The following is a 10,667-nucleotide window of genomic DNA, read 5'->3' on the forward strand; positions in this document are numbered from 1 at the left end:
ATCAATACTCCGACCAGCACTCACCTGTTCTGTAGCTGAGATGGTTTACGGCTGCACCCTGCGCTTGCTGGGTGACCGCGTCAACCCAGTATCTACGCCGAGTGTTTTGGATCCATCTTCTTTGGTCCAGTGTCTATGGATTTTCATGCAAAACTTGTGTCCATCGCCAACCTCTGCTCACATGAATAAGCAAGATGTTTTCCTACCCTCAAACCTGCAAATGTCCTCACACGTCTTTGTGCGTGTTGACAAAGACATCTGTGGCAAGAGAGAGGGTTGGCCGACGTAGAAAACACGTCTGGCAACTGTCGGCGTGTGGGACACAAGAAAACATGGCGTGATAATAAACGTGTTCGTACCGTTGTTTGTTGTTGGCATCATTACCGCGGTGTGGTGACCCAAGGTACACCACAAGTGGACAGCAAGTCAACAAGTGGCGACGAGGACGGGATCAAGACGGAACGTAAGCAAAACAACCGCCAAGCAAACCCGGCTACTCGGCGTGAGTTGCAAGAAGCGGCACCGGCGCGCAGCAAGTGGCATGGTGCAACCAGGGAGCGCACAGCCATTGTTCGCAGCACCTCCGCAATTCGATTCAAATGCGGAAACGTGGACAAACTACTCCGAGCGTCTAGAATCCTACTACGACGCAAATGGAATGACCGACGACGGTCGCAAGCGCGCAATTCTCGTAAAATGCCTCAACCCGGAGGTGTATGGTCGTCTTCGAAGTCTCTTGGCACCGAAAAAGCCACGGGAACAATCTTATGACGCTATCATTGCACTGCTCAAGCAGCACCTGAATCCGGCACCGTCGGAAATATATGAAACGTACCCGTTTCAAACCCGTGTACAGAACACCGGCGAGAAGGTAGGCGAATACTTGGCGGAACTTCGCAAGATTGCAGACAACTGTGGCTTTGGTAGCGCGTTGGAATGAAACCTGCGTGACAGATTCATCATCGGATTGCGAGAAAAGATGGTCCAACGGGTACTCCTCATGAAGCCAAAGTCCCTTACCCTTCAAGATGCAATGGATATCGCCACTTCTGCAGAACTGGCGATGCAAAACGTGAAACGTATACCTCACGCAAATGCTTCGGGATCGGCGAATGAAGTTAACGCCGTAGCCTTCAAGAAAACGAATCCACAGTTTCGGCACGCCAAGGCAAAGACAGCGCGGCTGCGCATTCGTTGTGGCGACTGCTCGCACGATGCTCCGAACTGTCTGCATAAAATGTCGACGTGCTACAATTGTCAAAAGCAAGGGCATTTAGCCAAAATGTGTTTCGGCGGTGGAAAACCGAAAAAGCCAACGAAGTTGCAGGCTAACGTTGTGAGTGTCGAAAATGGCGACAAGAACTGCACTGAAGTTCTGAACATTTTCACGGTAACAAGTGAAGGTACTGTGGTCGAGCTGGTCTACAAAACACTGAAGTGGGGACCAGTGGATCTTGCCATGCAGATGGATACGGATTCCCCAGTCTGCATAGTTTCTGAAGAATCATATCAACTCCATGCCAAGCAGTGGCCAGCCTTGAAACCCACAAACAGGGAGCTTCATTGCTACTTGGGAAAGCTACCTGTCAGCGGGGTGCTTCACACGACAGCCCAGCACCAGAACTACAGGGCAACTGCCGAACTGTACGTTGTGCGATGCCCTGGACCCACACTGTGGTAGAGATGTGATCCAAAAGCTTCATCTGCTACTCGACCAGGAGGTAGGCACAATCCTGACTCTGGACAGTAAAATCTCAAGTGTTACATAACAGCTGAAGGAAAAGTTCAAAGACCTCTTTGAACCAGGAACAGGGCTGATGAAGGGACCTCCTGCCAGCATTGCGATGAAGAAAGATGCAACTACAAGATTTCTGAAAGCCCGTTCATTACCGTATGCACTACACGAAAAAGTGGGTATGGAACTCGACAGAATGTGTCAGCAAGGAATCCTATCTCCAGTGAGCCACAGCTGTTGGGCAACGCCAATTGTCCCTGTAGTAAAAGCAGACGGAAACTTGAGAATATGTGGGGATTTCAAGGTCACAATCAACCCCGAGTGTGATGTCGACCAGTATCCGCTCCCAAAAATGGACGACATCTTCGCCTCTCTCAAGGATGGCTACTGGTTTTCAAAGTTGGACCTATGGGAAGCCTACTGCCACTTACCACTGAATGAACAAGCGAAGCAAGTTGCAGTACTAAACACCCATAAAGGCTTATTTGCTTATAGTAGACTGCCATATGGCATTGCATCAGCCCCTGCCATATTCCAAAGGAAGATGGAAGAATTTCTGAAAAACGTACCAGGCACTCAAGTCTTTTTAGACGATGTACTGATCGCAGAGGCAAAGAACAGCTACGGGAAGACGATAAACAAGGTACTGGAAATCTTTCGGGAAAATGGTATCCGGTTGCGGAAAGACAAGTGTGTGTTTGGAGCACAAGAAGTGACCTACTTGGGACACAAAATTGACCGACACGGCTTGCATCCAACAGAAAAAAAAAACTGGTCTCTATCATGAAAGCACGAGTGCCCAGAAATGTCCAAGAACTCAGATCGTTCCTGGGTCTGATCCCCTATTACCGCAGCTTTTTGCCTAACATGTCTAGTCTCCTGGCACCCCTGTACCGGTTGCTACAGAAAGACAGCAAATGGCTGTAGGCAGCTGAAGAGAAGACAGTGTTTGTAGCTGTAAAGAACGCTCTGATAAATTCAAATTTGCTTGTGCACTTTGACCCCACGAAGGAACTAGTGCTTAGAATGTGATGCCTCGCCAGCGGGCATTGGTGCCATGCTATCTCATGTAATTGATGGTATTGAGAGACCAATAGCATTCAGATCCCATACCCTCACAAAGACAGAGAAGAATTATTCTCAGTTGGAAAGGGAAGCCCTGGCCCTTGTGTTTGCTGTGGTGAAATTTCGTGACTATTTGTTATGCAGGGAGTTCACGTTGAAGACTGATCATGAACCACCGGTGGGGCTCTTCAAAGAAAACAGGCACATTCCTAGTACTGCTGCATCACGCATTCAGAGGTGGGCAATTACCCTTGGGGCCTACAAGTACACCATAAAATACAAGCCCGGATCCAGCAACCAAAACGCAGACGCATTGAGTCGACTACCTGTGCCAGCCAGTGAGACGGAACAGCAAATGCAAGACTCTGACCAACAAGACAGTGCACTGGTAGCCAGCATTTTGGACACAGCACCTCTCTCAAGGAAACAGCTGGCAGACATTACTGGAAAAGACCAACTCATGCAATGCCTTCGTGTATACATACAGAGGGGGTGGCCCAAGAAACCCCCACGGTCTAACCATGACCAAGTACTGCCATTTTGGAGACGGAGGAATTCCCTCACTACAAATGGGCAGCTCATCCTTATGGTAGACCGACTAGTTGTTCCTGAGGCAGCTAGAAGAGCATTCCTGCTGGAACTGCACGAAGCACATCCTGGAGTCAGTACCACTAAAGCGTTGGCAAGGAAACTTGTGTAGGGGCCTGAAATTGATCAAGACATTGAACAGCTTCTACGCAATCGGCCGATCTCCCAGCAGACAGCATCTATGCCACCATCTGAGAAGCCAGCTGCATGGCCAGCAACAACTCAGCCATGGACACGTGTTCACATAGACTATGCCGGCCCAATTGAAGACAAGATGGTGTTGGTTGTTGTCGACAGCTATTCAGGCTGGATTGAAGCCGTCGCAACAAAAAGAGCAACCACCGCAGCAACTATTGAGATCTTAAGGAGCATGTTTGCCCGATTTGGTCTGCCCAATGTTCTAGTGTCCGACAATGGCAGTGCCTTTGTCAGTGCCGAATTTGAAGAATTCATCACGAAGAATGCCATAAGGCACATCCCTACACCCTTTCATCCCCAATCTAATGGGTTAGCAGAAAGAGCTGTCAGGGCAGTCAAAGATGGTCTAAAAAGGCTCCCAAGTGGAACGCTCTAAATGCGCTTAAACCGATGGTTGCATGACCACAGACGCACACCATCTGGAGGTAGGGACAAGTCTTCTGCTGAAATGCTTCTGGGCTATCGACCTAACGGACGCTTGGACCTGGTTCTGCAGAAACCGCAAGGACCGAAGATCGAAAGCCACACGCCATTGAAAGGGAAATGGGTCCGTGGCCAGACTGTCCTTTTTCGTAACTTTGGCCTTGGTCAGCGTTGGATGAAGGGGATTGTTGAACATGTCTTGGGAGACAAAATGCTCAAGATCACCACAACAGAAGGATCCGTCACCCAACACTTCGACCAGGTTCGTCGTCGTGATGATGATCAATCACTGATCACTGAGCAAAATGCATGGTGGGACATACCGGAACCACAGTCAAGCTCAGCACCAACCCCTCCAGGTGAAGCTCACTCTAGACGGCCCACTCGTATCTGACGACCGCCAAACCGACTAAACTTGTGACCTAGACTTCAGTGGTGTGGCTCTAAAACCAAGTGTGGGGGAGTGTTGGCCGACGTAAAAAACACGTCTGGCAACTGTGGGCGTGTGGGACACAAGATAACATGGCGTGAGAATAAATGTGTTCGTACCATTGTTCGTTGTCGGCGTCATTCAGGGGTGTAGCCAGGGGGGGGGGGGGTTCACCCCCCCCGCGATTTTTTCCGCCCCCCCCCCCCCCGCTTACCCACCCTTTGTTCTCGTCGCTTCGCGCTGACATATAATCCGCCTTTTTTCACGGCGCTACGGCGCATGCGCTCTGCCCTGGCGGATTAGTCGCGAAACGTTTTGGAAGGGTCGCGCGCGCGGCCGTGCGGCCCCATCTCAGGGGAACGTCCCCCGAAAAAAAAAGAAGAAAATGCGCTCGCACGCGCGCTACTGCAAGTGCAAACTTGTGCTGTGTACCTCGTTGAAACTTCCCTGGTAGCTCGACGTTGGTGCGGTACCGAAAACGTGCGTTGCGTAAGACTGCAACTCCACTTTTATGAGGAAGCGGTGAGGGCTTCGTCTAGACTGCACAGGGAACCACGTAGTTGCCGCCTTGCATTGATGGCTGTAATAGCAAATTTATCGATAAACCCCTGCGTTACACTTAGACGACACTTAAAAACACGTTGCTGACGAAGACTTATTGCAGCGTCGGTCCTCGCTTGCTGGTAGTGGCAGCGTGTGCCCGACTTCACGTACTCGTTCAAAGCGCGGTAACACTGGGTCGATACGAGACCGACAAGACGCGCACGCCTACGATTGGCCGACCATTCAGCACTGTGTCGCTGAGACCATTTTATCATACCAGGCCTACAAGACGTAACCGACGAGCGCGAGTTGTACTGGGACGGGCTTTCTTGTCGACGGCACCGATAAAATCAGCGTTCCGACCATCATTCGATCGAACCCCACGTGATCGGCCGTCGAACCGATAACGCGATAGTCAAACGGCTTCGTTAGTATATATAAATAATCGCGCTCAAAGTGAGTCAAGACATGCCTACGAAGTTGAAATGCACAAGATTCGACCCTCTCAATCCGTGCACATAAGTTTGAGCCAATGTCGACCTGTTCAGCGAAGGTTAGGCCTGGCACCGTCGAGTTCGCGCACCCGCTACCGGTGGACCGGTACTGAAAAGTAAGCAAGTTATAATGAAGGAAACTGCTTTTATAGTCCAATTTTAGCCTTAGCGATTTGAAATAAACTACCCTTCGCTTCGATCACCGCGTACACAAACAGCTGCAAGCGGGGACACAGCGCTGTGCCCAACGCCTGTGCCAACATCTGTACGTCACCGTTCCCGTAGGCTGCCGGTCGTATTCGCAACGTAGATGGGTGGGTTTTTACGTGTCGGCATGCTGACACATTTCTTAATTCCTGAGATGTACTCTTATCTCTGCGTCAAACCCGAAACAAGAGACGGTACATTCGGTACAGCAGCATAAACAGCCACTTCGCTCAGTTATATACCAACGGTGTCAGCGATGGCATCCGCGTTTTTGCAGGAGAACAACACGGCCTTTAAATGAACGCTTATGCGAGCACAGTTTGCTCTAATAATGCTTTATGACACGCGCAAACTATCGCGAAGTTAAAGAAACGCGAGAATCAGTAATAAATTAACAGCCCAATATTTGTAACTGGATCACAGCTGCCATTGTTTAAGTGGCTCAGCCGCTCATACTGACTCGTCTCACGATGGAGCAACGCGGCTCATATGAGCAGATATGTGTGTTTTATTCTACGTTTTGACATTCTTTCATATCAGTGCCTTTTCATATATGCACCTTTCCCCCATTTTTTGACGCTAACAACGATCTGTGGCTGTAGATGCCGATGCAAACAAGTGCATCGCTTTGCTAAATCCGACGCGGAAGGCTGCGCACTCGAAAACATCTTATTTATGCGAAATGTCTAAAGAATGTGTAAAAAGAATTACAAAAAAAGCGAGGTGCAAGTGCAGGAGTTAGGGCCAACAAACTCCAAAGCAGCCGCGACGGCAGAGGGAACTCAGCGTGCCTTTATCGGCCGCACTGTAAACAAAACAGCACACTCAGGCCTGCTCACCCTACGTGTATATAGCTGGTGAGTGCTACATGGCTTCCAGGAACGACATGCTGCCCCCCAGAAGCCATTAATAATTATTCGCGATCCACGAAACGCACAACCGATGCGCACTTAACACGGGCGCAGGTTCACAAATCAACCGGCGCGAAAGCCCCAGCACCCTACCAAAACGTTTCCAGCGGCGCGCGGCAGAGGGCAGCACAGGAAAATGAAAAAGGCGGATTCATGAAACCGGCCACTCAGCTCCGCGGTGAGGAAGGGCGTTCGTTCCCGACGCGCGGATGCCGACCTGAATGCGGTGGTTTCATCCGAGTTTTCATCCGAGTTCATCCGAGTTTGCTGGACTGCTGGACGCCATCGGAAGGACATCCGGACCACCGAGGATAGCTTCTTGGCGGGCAAGTCCGAGTTTTTCTTCCTGTGCGCCCCCGAAGTCACAGTGGCTGAGCTGCAACGCTAGGCCTAACGCCGGCGGCGTCGGGCTCCAGAGCTGAAGCGTTCGCGTCGCCCGACGATGCTCAAGCCCCACGTGATGGAGATCACGGTCGAGGGAGATGCCATTACCGAAGACGAGTTAAATGATGGCAGCTGGACGGCGTTCGAAGCGCAGAGGAAATATTCTAGGCGAAATACCTCAGCAGCCACCCCATCTGCGAACTGCACTGAAGGAGCCTCCCCGGAGGAGACCGCGAAGAAGCCACCCCGCTACCGAGCGCGACAGCCAACGCTGCCAAGACGTAGACCCCTCCCAAAGTTGCCTGAGGAGCATCTTAAGGTTGTTATACGCCCACAGGGAGCTATAAATATGCGAGATTGCGGCTCGGCTGCCGTCCTCCAAGCCGTTTGCGCCGCAATAGACGCCGACGCAGAAGACGTTTTGAAGAACGACCAGATCAGGGTGCACCGCATCAATAATACGGTCATCATCAGCACGCCGTCGTTAGCTAGAGCACAGGCCTACAAGGACATCAACAGCCTCAAATTTGACGGACAAGATTACCGTATGCTAACCTACGTACCGGCACCGGATAACTCAACGCGGGGGGTGTTCTACCACGCGTGGTCTGGCGAAGGGGACGCCAAGATATACAAGGAGCTGCAAGAACGCAATCCTGAGCTGAAACTGGCCGGAGCCAGGAGACTGGGCTCATCCAGACACGTACTCATCACCGTAGCAGAAGCCACACTGCCAGCTTACGTCCGCTACTTTGGAGACACACACGACGTCTACCCCTTCAGAGAAAGAGTAGAAGCCTGCTTCAACTGTCGGAAGACAGGGCATCGCACGGACGTATGCCCTCTCCCAAGAAGGGTGCGATGCCGCAGATGTGGATCTGAGGAACATGAAACGCCTCCCCCGGGCACACCTGCCACATGCTGGGCCCGTTGCATCGTGTGCCACGGAGGCCATCCAACCGGTGCTCGTACCTGTCGGTACCGCTTCTATGAGCAATTCCAGGGAAAAAGCACAACTAGAAACACCGAGGCTACAAGCAAATGGAAAGAACCAACAGAGACGCCCTTCATGGAAGTATCAAATACTGAGGATGGGAACACAGCATACAGGGATGCTCTGTGTCGCAGCCGTCCCGTCACCCGTAACATCAACCAGGGAGCATCAGGGGCGCGCACCAACAGCGCGCACCACCGTAGTGGCAGTAGACAGCGCAGCAATAGCAGGCCCCGTGGTGACAATAGACAACGACCTGCCTCGATGACAGAGAAAGACCAGGAACCTGGAAAATCAGTGCTGAGGCAGCCGTCAACACCGGACGACGCCGAAAGAGGAAGAAGACCAGAGGACACACAGGTGAGGGAGCTTGCCGCAGAGATCCGTAATCTCAAAAAGCAACTCGCTATAACAAATGATAAACTTGCAGCAGCTAATGAAGAAATTAAATTTCTAAAATCCAAACAAACTAAAATTACAACTACCCCGCCCGCCACGCGAGAGATCTTGGCTTGCGTTAGGAAGGATGACTCCCAGGATATGGAGGTTGTTGAAGGGAGAAACCCCAAGAGGAAGTTAGTAGAGCCTACCTCAATGGCAGCCCCCGACACCTCCGGTCCTACCACTCTCACCAAACGTATGGATAAACTTGAGGAATTCCTTAATAATTTCGTACAGGAGGTTGATAACCGCATGCAGGTCATGCAGGAAACCATGCAAAAAGGCATTGAAACTTGCATGGTGTTGATAGCTAAACAATCATCCGCAACACAAACAGGCCACTCAAGCAAGGAGGTCCAGCCGTTCGCTGCCGTCATTGCTCTCACCCCCAATCCCCCGGCCAAAAGCAACAATATGAAAGGCCTCAAAATGGTTACCTCTTTTCCGACTAGAGCGGAGCCATATGCCAAGGGCAACGATGGCGGAATCAATTAGAATCATACAGTGTAACTGTAGGTCTTTCTCTCGCAAGAGAGCAGCCCTGCAGTTCGCCCTCGCTAATTTCGACCCCGAAATTGACGTGATCGCACTCCAAGAGACGGAGACCCTGGTTAAATTGACAGGATATGCCACCTATAATGAGCTATCATCAGAGCAAAGCAAACCCCGTACGGCCGTTGCAATTCAGCGTAACATAGCGGCTGAGCAGGTGGATTTGGAACTTCCGAGCCTTCACTATACGTGCGTACGGCTACTCCCTAAGGGCAAAAAACAACTACCTGTGATTATCCTGAATATATATAGTCCACCAAAAGACAAATCTATTCCGTTCGTCACCCTCCTGAGGAAAATTTGTAGGGAGGCAGGAAAGTCGCAAATAGTCGTCCTGGGAGATCTAAACGCTGCGCATATGGTGTGGGGGTATGATCGTAACTCCAGAAAGGGCCTCACGATTATGAATGCCGCCAACAGATACGAGTTCTCACTCATCACCGATTCGGAACAACCCACTCGCATCGGCAATAGCATCTCCCGGAATACCACCCCAGATCTCTGCTTTGTCAAAAATGCGGACGGTGCTAGATGGTCTCATACAGAGCTAAACCTCGGCAGTGACCACTACATGCTCACCATTGACATCCCCGCCAAAGGGTACCCCAAAAAGAGAAAATTCGTCACGAAACACACAAAGTGGGATCTCTTCAGATTCGAACGTAATAGAAAAGCCCCGTCTAGCATCACGGACCTAGGTCGATGGGTCAGGGAACTGATAGGGGATGCCGATAAACATACAACGGAGATTCCTTTCGAGGAAAACGGCCCTAAACCGGATTCCAAGTTAATTAACCTCTGGGAACAACAGCAAACGCTACAAGCAGAATGGTTGAAGAACAAGCATAACCGTCAGCTTAAACTTCGTCTGGCGGGACTCGACCAAGAGATTCAGGACTACTCGACACTCCTTAGTTCATCGCAGTGGTATCAAATCTGTGATAGGATTAATGGACAGCTGGGTAGCAAAAACCCCTGGACATTGCTAAAACACCTACTCGATCCAGACCAATCAAAGGGCGCATCTCAAGAGAAAATGCTTAAGATCTTACACTCCTTTCCAGGTGGGGAAAAGCTAATGATGGACCTTCTCTGCTCCACTTACCTAAACACCAAAATGGATAGTGACTCTTATGAACCGTATAAAGGTGCTCCCAACGCCGATTTGGATCAAGATTTTACTGCAGCAGATCTTCGTGCGGCCCTGGCCAGCTTACGCACCACATCGGCGGCAGGCAACGATAGAGTAACCAATAAAATGCTCCGGAATTTGGATGGAGTTTCTATTGACGCCATCACCAAACTGTTTAATAATTATTGGCACGATGGTTCCATTCCTTCTGAATGGAAAGACGCAAAAGTAATCTTTATACCCAAGCCCGGCAAACCTCTTAAATTAGAAAACCTTCGCCCTATTTCAATCACATCATGCCTGGGAAAAGCGATGGAACATGTGGTCTTGAGTCGACTTGTTGAGTTCACGGAGACGAAGCAGCTCTTCCCTGCGACCATGGTCGGATTCCGCCCCAACGTCTCAGCCCAGGATATTTTATGGCAACTGCAGAGAGATATTTTAGATCAAGGGATCCCTGGAGTAACCAGAACAATTTTGGGACTCGACATGAAAAAAGCCTTTGATAATGTGGCGCATCGAGCTATTCTCGAGGGTCTCTCAGCTCTAGGGGTTGGCGACAGAACCCAC

The sequence above is a fragment of the Dermacentor silvarum genome, chromosome 2, assembly GCF_013339745.2.
Source record: "Dermacentor silvarum isolate Dsil-2018 chromosome 2, BIME_Dsil_1.4, whole genome shotgun sequence".
NCBI classification, from domain to species: domain Eukaryota; kingdom Metazoa; phylum Arthropoda; class Arachnida; order Ixodida; family Ixodidae; genus Dermacentor; species Dermacentor silvarum.